The following is a 9887-nucleotide window of genomic DNA, read 5'->3' as shown; positions in this document are numbered from 1 at the left end:
CTGACAGAAGTCAATTGTCTCGGGCCCTATAAATAGCGATTCTAAGTGAGACCCTTGGAGCTCTCCTGGATCGCAGCGGGCTGTCACCAGCACCCCCCACCCACCCCGAGCTGGGACACCTCCGAGGCACGAAGCTGGTGAGAATCATCTGGCAGGGCGAAGCCAGCCTTCTCCAGTCTCAACTATCGCCCGTTGAGGAATGCCGATGCATTGTATTTACTCTAAACTCAGAGAGGGAAATTTTAACTACGTGTTAGCTTCCAGCCTTCTCCAGTCTCAACTATCGCCCATTGAGGGATGTCGATACATTGTGAGTATTTAAACTGAAAGAAGGAAATCCTAACTATACGCTAGCTTCCTTCATCCACCTCTTTACTTATATATGTGTTTAAATACACACATTCACCTTTACAAGTGTGGGTGGCATATATTGCTGGGCCCAAATATTTCTGTTTGCTTGGTTTTTGCATTAAGTGCTGCTAAAATTTAACTTTTGATTTACCTTATACTATTAATAAATTCTGAATTCACTAAATTGTAGCTGTGTCAAACACTTTCATCCACAAAAAATTCGTGACAGCTTACTATATAATTATTATAGCTACTCAGTATTGCCATTTTAAGTCTCTAAAACAGAACATTAACTACTTTTCCTTAGGTTTCTCAATGGATTTTACAGCCTTTTATGCTTTATGACTGGATTAGTGGGTTTGGTCACCTGGATTTGATGTGGTTAATGTTATGAACTTGCTGGATGTCTTCTAGCTTTTAATTGCTTTCCATAGCTAGTGTTTGCCACCATTAAAGCACTTTGAGATACAAATTATTTATGTAAAGGGAAAATTCACTTTGCGCTGTAACCTTAAATCTTAGCAATGGGATAAGCGTGACGTCCCATGGGAAAATTCTCAGGAAAGGCTGAAGAGCCGAGATGAGCAAGCAGAGAGCACCGCTGTGCCCCAAAGACTGACTTTCCTTAATGTGCCAAATTCATACCAGAGGATGCCCGAAGGCTCCCTTAGGGTTAATATATTTTTTTCTAATATGGTGGTGTGACATCATCAGCTGGTTTATACATCCTTTGTGATCAATTAGTAGGTTTAAAGACACTAAATCTCTTTCTTCTTGTCCAGAAATACTAGACCTTAAAAAACATGGGCATGTCAGTATGGCTGGGTATGAAGAACCTGTACCAGAAATGGTCCATTCCTCCTGGAAAGGAGAAAAATGAAAACTTGGAAGTAGGCAGAATTTGAAGCAGTAGTGCCCCTCATTTTTCTGGGTTAGCTTTATCTACTCAAGCAGTGTTCTTCCCAAGTAAATCAAATGCCACTAATCCTCAAAAAAAGAAATAGCCAAGTGAATGTTCTTACACATATGGGCACAGATCCAAGCTGGCTTGTCCCACCGGAGGGCAGGGAGGAACGGCTGTGTAAGAACGCCATTAAGCACAGGGAAAGGAGCTGTCTGATCACTTTAAAGCTTAATGTGTCCACCTGCAGCATCCCTTCCTGGAGCCAAGATATTATGATGAGGATGTTTTACTCAGTCAACCATATGGCAGGGCAAAGTACCTTCCATACCAAATACTTTTTTAATATCATGTTCCAAAAACAAAACATTTTTATATAACCTCCTGAAAGATAAGTCACCAAAAAGAGTGGAATGGGTGGCCTGTTTATGTTGGCCACCTTTGTCAGTCTTGCTCTCATCGAGGTATGCTATGAGAACTGCACTGACATCACATGTATAACCAGGGGAAAAAGACCTAAAGAAGCTGTCAGGCAAACATGCTCCTTTTGAGGTCTGAAACTAGAGCTGCAATCGCAAATCTTTTGTCTCAGGATGCTCCTGAGTAGTCTAATTTCAAAATACCTTCCCCTCTAAACTATTTGCTCCTCCATGGTTTCTATAATGAAAAGACCCTCCTGTGGCTACAGTCATCAATCTTTGGTCACTGCAACCAGCGTGAAACCCTAATGCTACTTAGAGAATGAAAATGATTCCTAAAGAAAAAAAAAAAAAGTCTCTCCTAATTAACCTTAAATTTGATTATTTCTCTGGTTCTCCCTCCCTAGGCTTCATAAACTGATTAGAAGTAGACCACAGTTTTGAAGATCATTTAGATACTGTTTGATTTTAAGCCATTTCTAAATGATTGCTCTATAATTTTTCCTTATTTATTTGCTCAGCCCTTGCTGTTGTGTAGCTATTTGGGGTGGATTAATCTCCATTTAATTTCCCAGTAGCACCACTGGAAGAAAACGATTGTGCTGGGATGAGGGTAAAGGGCTGTGAAAGCCAAATGACATAACATTTCACAGGCAGGCCACGCATGGTTTGCATCCAGATTAGCAAATGGGCACTGGAGTCACGGACCCTCTAATCCTGGCCTGCAGCCTGAAGGGCTCTGCCCAGGTATTTAAATCCAAATAGGGTTTAATCATTAGGGTGGAGACTTCTTTATCAGTGAACTTCTCTTCGAGATAGGGTAATAGAAACCAAATGTCTTTGATCTGTTCAGCAGAGGCAATGTGCGCGGCACAAGCCACGGTGAAAGGGAAGGAACCTGCCATCTGCCCTCTGAAATCTTCCCCATTTTTTTTAAAGCATATAGCACCTATGCTTGCTGTTTGAAGACAGATTTGTGTATTTTTTAAATTGAATTCTCCCCCTTTGCAGAGGATTTAAAGTCTGTCATGAATTCCAATGGGGCTGTCCCACAAAACAGAAGGGTGGGGATGAAGCGGTTGATTTAACTCTCCAGCCTGCTGTGGGAATGATTATGGCACTATGAATGCTCTCTATAGGAGCAATCGCTGAGGTTTTACAGATTTTGAGGGCCCAGCATCACAGTGTTATGAGAAGGCACTATGTAACCCTATTAGGGTGTATAAAAAAAATGTAATAAGTGTACAAGAAGCAAAATCTTCTTACTTTTACAGAACTGTTTTACTAGATGTCTTCTCAAATGGACAAGACGACTTACAGACTTTTTAAAGGGCTACCACCCCATCCCTGTATGACAACATAGAGAAAATTATAAACATCTGATTCAAAAAGATGTAATGTCTGTGAAGCCATTATCACATTTGATGTCTAGAGCTGCTCATGATGATCCAGCTGACGCCAGTCGCCTGCCGCAGTGCTGTCGTCCTGCCCTCTCTCGCCTTCTTTGCTCTTCACGCAGAGGTGTGATTTGGCTATGCACTGGTAATCGAAACAGGTTACACAAAAGGCCAGTGGCTTGGTTCATTGAAACCTGAAAAACATTTTGAGTTCCCTGAGAGTTATACGAGAAATACTGAAGAAAAGTAGATTAGTGACAGCTGTAATAGCAAATGTGTCTTTTGGCGGAGTAAGAAGGCACATTAAAGGCCCCAAAAGGATGCCTTTTGTGGTCATCCTTTTCCGGAAGGTGTGTGTAAGGGAATATCTAAAATGGGGAGAGTGAAAATAAGTAGAGAATGTTCAGACCTTCAGCAAGTATCCCTTCCCCTCAAGCAACAGAAGAGACTGCATAGCAGTCAGGTAACAATTATATACCATGCGCCTATGAATGGGCACACTCATTTGTGAAGCAGTTACTCTTTTACATAATTTGTAATTGCCACAATTAAAAATATATTTTCTGTGAGTCCCAAAACAGTTTTTGAATATTGACTCTATACACACACTTGAGTTCAGGACACAGCTATTTGTTTTAATTAAGTCACCCAAGCTTTAGTATGCACATGTGTCCTTGAATGAAAAAGTTTGCAAATGCTTTTAGAAAAAACCCAACAAAACCCTCTTTCAAAAATCCTCTGACATAGAAACTTAAAAATAAAGGCAAGGATTTACCCAGAAAATATTTTTTCTTTTTGAAATTTTAAAATGTAAATTTATACCCTTAAAAACAATGTGAGTCATGGTTTGGAGAGAAATTTATAACCAAAAAAGGCTGCTGGGATTCCGACAACCAGAATATGAAATTCATGTCCAGGGTATAACTATTTCTCAACAACTCTTTGTTTGTAATCTCAGATCACCAACAACATTTGTAACAGGAACACTTGTTTTAATTATTTAGATTTAAATACATTTTCAATGCCTGGAAAGAGATTACATCGTACCATCACTATGCAAGACAAAAATCATGCTAATGCCAGAGGGAATTTTGCTTAGAGAAGATTTGGCCATAATATCTAATTCAGATTTTTGAAACAGATGTATTTATTTGTGAAAACTAACAGACTTTATTTAATTTTGCTTATTCAGCAAAGCATTTAGGCTGAAGTTTGACTTTTAAACAGATGCTTCAGGTCCACTGATTTCCACGGCGTTGAAGCGAAGCAAGCCTGACCTGCCATGTACTGTTCTAACGTCAAATGCTGAGAGCCTTTCCTCCGGGCGGCTGGGATACATAGGCATTAGATGTAAAATGCCTTCAAGTGACTTAAAAGGGACGGGCTCCAGGCGTGCTGGAGTCAGCAGAGCACTCACCCAGAGTTTTACTTGCTTAACTGATAGAGCTATCTCTAGTGACAGCCAGAAGCCAGACATAATTTTCAAGACTTAATGTGTTTCCGTCTTATCTTGATGATCAGTAGCTGGCTACAGGCCACAGACAAAGAAAGTATTAGGGGGAATAGACAAGATGAGCCTGTTTACTTTCTCAATGGACTACAAATAGTTGGTATGTACTTGCTGTTTACTCGTGGCCCAAACAGCTGTTCCCCTGCCTTCCTATGAAACAGTCTTGAGACTCCTTTTTGTTCAGAGGTTTGGAAATGATATGGTGTGCTCGCCTTTTAACCTCGCTTTTTTTTTTCATCTGTAGCTGCTTGTGACAATGCATGAGAGGGGACTTGGCCATGATAGAAATTTGATAGAGGGAAAAGCAGCATCAGACCAGCTGCTGAAAGACTGCAAAAATAGCTTCTGAAGTCTAAAAACAGGACCTTTTCTGCAGAGCAAGAATTGTGCCTGAAATACGTGAAACTCCATTTGCTAAATGATTCTTCTTCCACAAAATGAAATCAGAGCAAAACTAAATGGAAAACCAATAAAACTGACTAAAAACTAAAAAGAAAAATAGGCAGTATTAGCCAAACCAGCAAACGAATACCAACCAAAAAAACCCCAACCCCTAAGCAGTTTAATTTTTTACCTGAGGGAAAACAGAAGAGTGGCTATTACTACTGGCTCCCTGTGGAAGGTATATGATCTATATGTGGAAGGTACATGATCTATAATGTAAAAACCTACATTCAGACAGACTGTATTTTGCTCCCACCTGAAAGCTACCGTGTGGAATTTGCTTACCCCTGGAGCAAAACCACCGCCACTGTTGAGCCTGCCGCACTCCTTATGATTGAAGAGTAAAATTCCGCTTTCGTAATAATAGTCACGTCAACGCTTCTCTCCTCCTTTCAGCCACCCTGAAAGCAAACCACTTCACACAGCATTTAACCAAAACGGTGTGCACCAAAAGGCCCTGCCATGCAGCACATGGGACATGGCCTGAAAGCAGTTTTGGGAGCGTGCCACTCCTAAGTCAGCACAAAATTTCAGTTCTTCCCCTAAAGTCTCTTTACACAGCTTGTCCTGCTCTGCAATGACCAAAGTATCGCTGGGCAGGAAGCCTGAAAGCTGAATGGATCAATGAATATCGCCATGGCGAAGCTCTCAGCTGTACGCCTGCATTAGCTGCTAGCTGATTAGCAAGTCATCTAATTTTCCGATGCTCCTTTTCCATCCCTGACTTACCTGGCCTACTTAGGAAATGCTACTTACCCAGTTTTTGTATGGTATTCAGCAACCTTGTGCCTTCAGGTGATACTGTGGGTATTTACATGCCTCCTCCCAAATCTTGTAGCATCTGAGTACTTCATGTTCGAATGCATTTAACTTCCAGCATCCTCCCCGGCACTGTTAACCTGGCAGGCTCTGTGTGGAGGACTACAATGGGGGGGGGGGGGGGGGGGGGGGGGGGGTAAAGCTTCAACAGGAAGCTTGCGGCAGAGTCAGAAACTAAGTTTGCGTCACCCAAAGCATCAACTTTCTCTTTCTCTATTAAGATCAACTTTTCTCTTAGTTAATCGCTTAACAGTAATAAGGACAGAGCTCAAGCAGGCCAGGGCAGTGCGTCTTTATTTGCATTACAGATTTATAAGGAAGTGCAGTATTTCTGTTCTTTAAAAATTAAAGCAATGCTAAAGCCATTGCGATGAACAAATTAATGAGGCCTTTTCAAAACTATCTATGACTCTTCCTCTGCTGTTTTACAGATACCATATGTGGCCTGATGGTTTTTTTAATAAAGCAAAGGAAATGTTACGAAACAAATCCTGCCCCACAGAGTAAGGATGTTTGTCCAGCAAAGCTGTCATCAGGGTGAGGACCGCCTCCCCCCAGCCTCCTTTTGCGACTCCGCGTGTGTGGTTAATGGCTTTGATCTTTGTCTGAGAGCCTTGCATCTTTGCAATTAGACTTCAGATAAAAATGACTCCAGCTGAATATTGCAACAAATGTTTAGATTAAAACCAAAAATCCCTACATCTGCTCGTTTGCTCTCAAACCCCTACTTTCTTTGAAGAAAAATTCAGTCCCATTTTGTACTGGGATCTGATGGGTGGCTCCTGGTTAATCTCTGTCTGTCTCCCTGGTAACAGTCAAAGGAGACGACGGAGAGGTGGGCAGGGAGTTAGGCTCCAGTGTGGTTCTTGTTATCAGGGTCCATCAGCAGGTGACCATTGCTCATATCCAGGAACAATAAATACAGCCTGTGGCTAAGGGAACAACCATGCAGCTTTCTTCAGGAGTCTCAAGGAGCATTAGCTGGACTCCAGATTTCAAGACAGAAGTTGCTCTAAACCCTCAGGTCTTGTATTTTATGCTGACCGCTCAAAATGTATGCAGACACTGCAATTCTCATGATAGTTTGCTAAACTAATATTTTTTTTTCATTCTAGATAGTATTTATTTAAGCAACCTCTACATACATATATCACTATGATTAGAAATACTGTGCCCCCGCAAGCTTTTGCGCAATTTGAATGTTTAGCTGGTGTGGCAACAGTAAACCACAGTTTACTGTGTTCCCAAAAGCAAGCTGTGTGTATATTTGCCTGACCTTTTTTTCCATGCCATGTCAATGAGCAGCTGAGCGTTTGCAAAAAAGGAGAATCTATGGCACAACAACACAGGTGCTGCAGCTGACACTTCTGCCGAGGAACCAACATCTGACTGACCTGAAGCACTCCCCAAGCAATGGCAATCTACTTTGCATGTTCATTTTTAATAACTGTTCTGCAAGACTCCTGCTAAAAATAATAAATGATAATGACTTGCTGTCAAACCAAGTTTCAAGGTAGCATCCGCTCCCAAAGAACATCAAAATCATTAAGCCTAAACAGAAGCACAGCCAAAGTCTTTCCCTTGCTTAAAGGTGGCTTGTAAGCATAGTGAAAAAGTGTTAAATTGGTAAATTCCCTAGTAAACGATGACACTGAAAATGGCACAGGGTAAAGAATTTGACCCAGCTAACATCTTGAACCCAGTGACTGTCAGAAGAGAGAGGAATCACAAGCTCCCGTAAATCACCCTCTTTCCTGACAGAAGATGGCTAGCAAAAATGACTGAATTACAGATAATGCTCTGGCTGCAGATCCAGCCTTAAATCCAAGGCAGTCATAGGTGGCCAGCAAAGGCATCTGTGCATGTTCTGTTCTTGGAGCTGGTGACAATTCTTCAGCCCTCAAGTAAGCTTCGTCATTCCCGACAAACATATGAAGTCTTGCTATTCCCTGGGTGAACGGCTACTTTGGTCAAACCAGCAAGAAAACAAGAAGAATCAGAAGCAAAGCAGATGGCTTTATGGTAGAAAAACCATGGAATTTCCTCCACACCCTTGAGTCCTCCAGGCTCCCCACTGAAGCACCGTGCCAGATGTGGCCGAGCAGTAGCGTGCAGCTCCTTCCCGACCCACTGAGGCCCTAAGCCTCCCGGTGGTTGGGCCCTCAGCCTCCACAGATGCCACCATACTGACATGGAGAAAAATTATTTTCTTTAGCATTACAAAATGATGACCCACCAAAAGTCAGCTTGCCAAAAGCAAAGCATCAAAAGATAGCTGGCCTCCTTCGAGACATATCTGAGGCTAAAAGGAACTTTAAGGTACAGCTCTGTGGTGGCTCATAAATGACCTGCCCCCTGCAAAGCCCCTCTAGGAAAACAGTGACTCAGAGACACATGTTTATTTCTAAGACAGTTCCTATGGAAATTAAGTTTGTCAGGAGAGATACTAGCTCTTTATTAGATCACCTTCATCTCACATGCTCTCATTATGCCTGTCTCTGTTCTGTCCATCAGTGGTGGCTCAGAGGGAGCTCTCAACATCAGACCCGCTGTACCACGAGCCAGCACGCCTGGTCGCAGGTACAGCCAGAGCTCGGCACCTTGCAAATAGGGCGGTTTGCCAGGCACTCTGCAGAGCAAGCCCCCTAGGCAGCGGGCCGCTCTTGCAGAGCAGCGCCGGCACAGCTAGCGACTCAGTAACCCCTCATTATCTGGAGCAACAGAGTTGACTCAGGATTTATGATCGATCAAGTTTTCTTGTAGGTTGTGAGACAGTTGCAGAGAAAAACATCTAAATAATTGAGACACCAAACACTCTTTCTTACTATGTATATCAGTCAGAAATGTGCATGTAATACCATGCCCCATATACAACGGAAAGGCTTCCTTCACCAGAGATCTTGCCACCTACTTTGAGGTAACAATCAAAAGTACTATGGAAGAATCCTGTTGGTCCCAGAAAGGAATTTGAATAATTTCATAAAATTATGGTGTGACTTGCTAAAGACATCAGCAACATGGATGGATGCAGAAGCCTGCTGGATAAGGGGGACACTCGTATATGAAGTCTAGTTTCGCTCCAGTTGCTGAATGCCGAAGTGACGCTCAGGTGAGAGACATCAGAGTGCTGCAAGGTCTCTGGAGCAGGTGTGAGCTGAGCTCTGGGCAGCTGTGCCTGTGCACAGGAGGTGAGCTGAGGCTCACAGCTTCGCGCTGAGCGCGCGTGAGAGCCAGACGATACTGGGGAGACGCCTCTTTCAAAGAGGCTGCGCAGTTGTCTTGGCCTGTGGGTTTGCTCTCTCCCTGTGCTGAGCAGCTTCATGCTGTCATTTTGTTGCAAAATGGTAGGAAAAGCAGCTATGTGAAAGTGTGGCCCCCAGGGACACCTGCACAGATTTCACAGGAACGGGACTTTCACTGAGTTTTCGTAAGGCTCTTCAACTTCTTATGGAATCTATGGAGCACCTGGCAAAGGGACACCATAAACAAGCCTGGTCAGGTATTCAGTTCCTCTGCTTTGAAGTGAGATAACAGATACAGAGAAACCACATTTATTGGAAAAAACACAGAGGTGGCAACAAAACATGAAAAGAAAAACTGACAATTCTTTTAAATATATCTTTAGTTCCTGGAACCTTGCATGCTGTCATTTTTTTATTAAAATTTTTAATAAAAAAATTAACTTATTTAAACAGATACTGTAATTTTCCCAGTAGCTTAGAGTAAAGAAGACAGCTAAGGAGGAAACAGTGGGGGTTTGTCATTGGTTTCAAAGTTGCTAGGATTAATAATCCAACATTTAGGTATAAACATGTAAATGATATGTAACACATTATCTAAATGTGCTACATCTAGGTGTAGGCACAAAAACATGCTGTTTCTGAAAAATATATTTCAGTCAAGCATCAGTAATATGAGATGATACACTATTAAGAACATATTCCTTTTAGCATAATAATCAAGCCAGATATTTTACAGTAGATCCACTTATGTATTATTATATCTAAACATTTCTGCTAATAAATCATGTAATAAGAAATAGAAAT

This window comes from Balearica regulorum, chromosome 1 (assembly GCF_011004875.1).
Source record: "Balearica regulorum gibbericeps isolate bBalReg1 chromosome 1, bBalReg1.pri, whole genome shotgun sequence".
Classification (NCBI taxonomy): domain Eukaryota; kingdom Metazoa; phylum Chordata; class Aves; order Gruiformes; family Gruidae; genus Balearica; species Balearica regulorum.
This window is presented reverse-complemented; position numbering follows the sequence as displayed.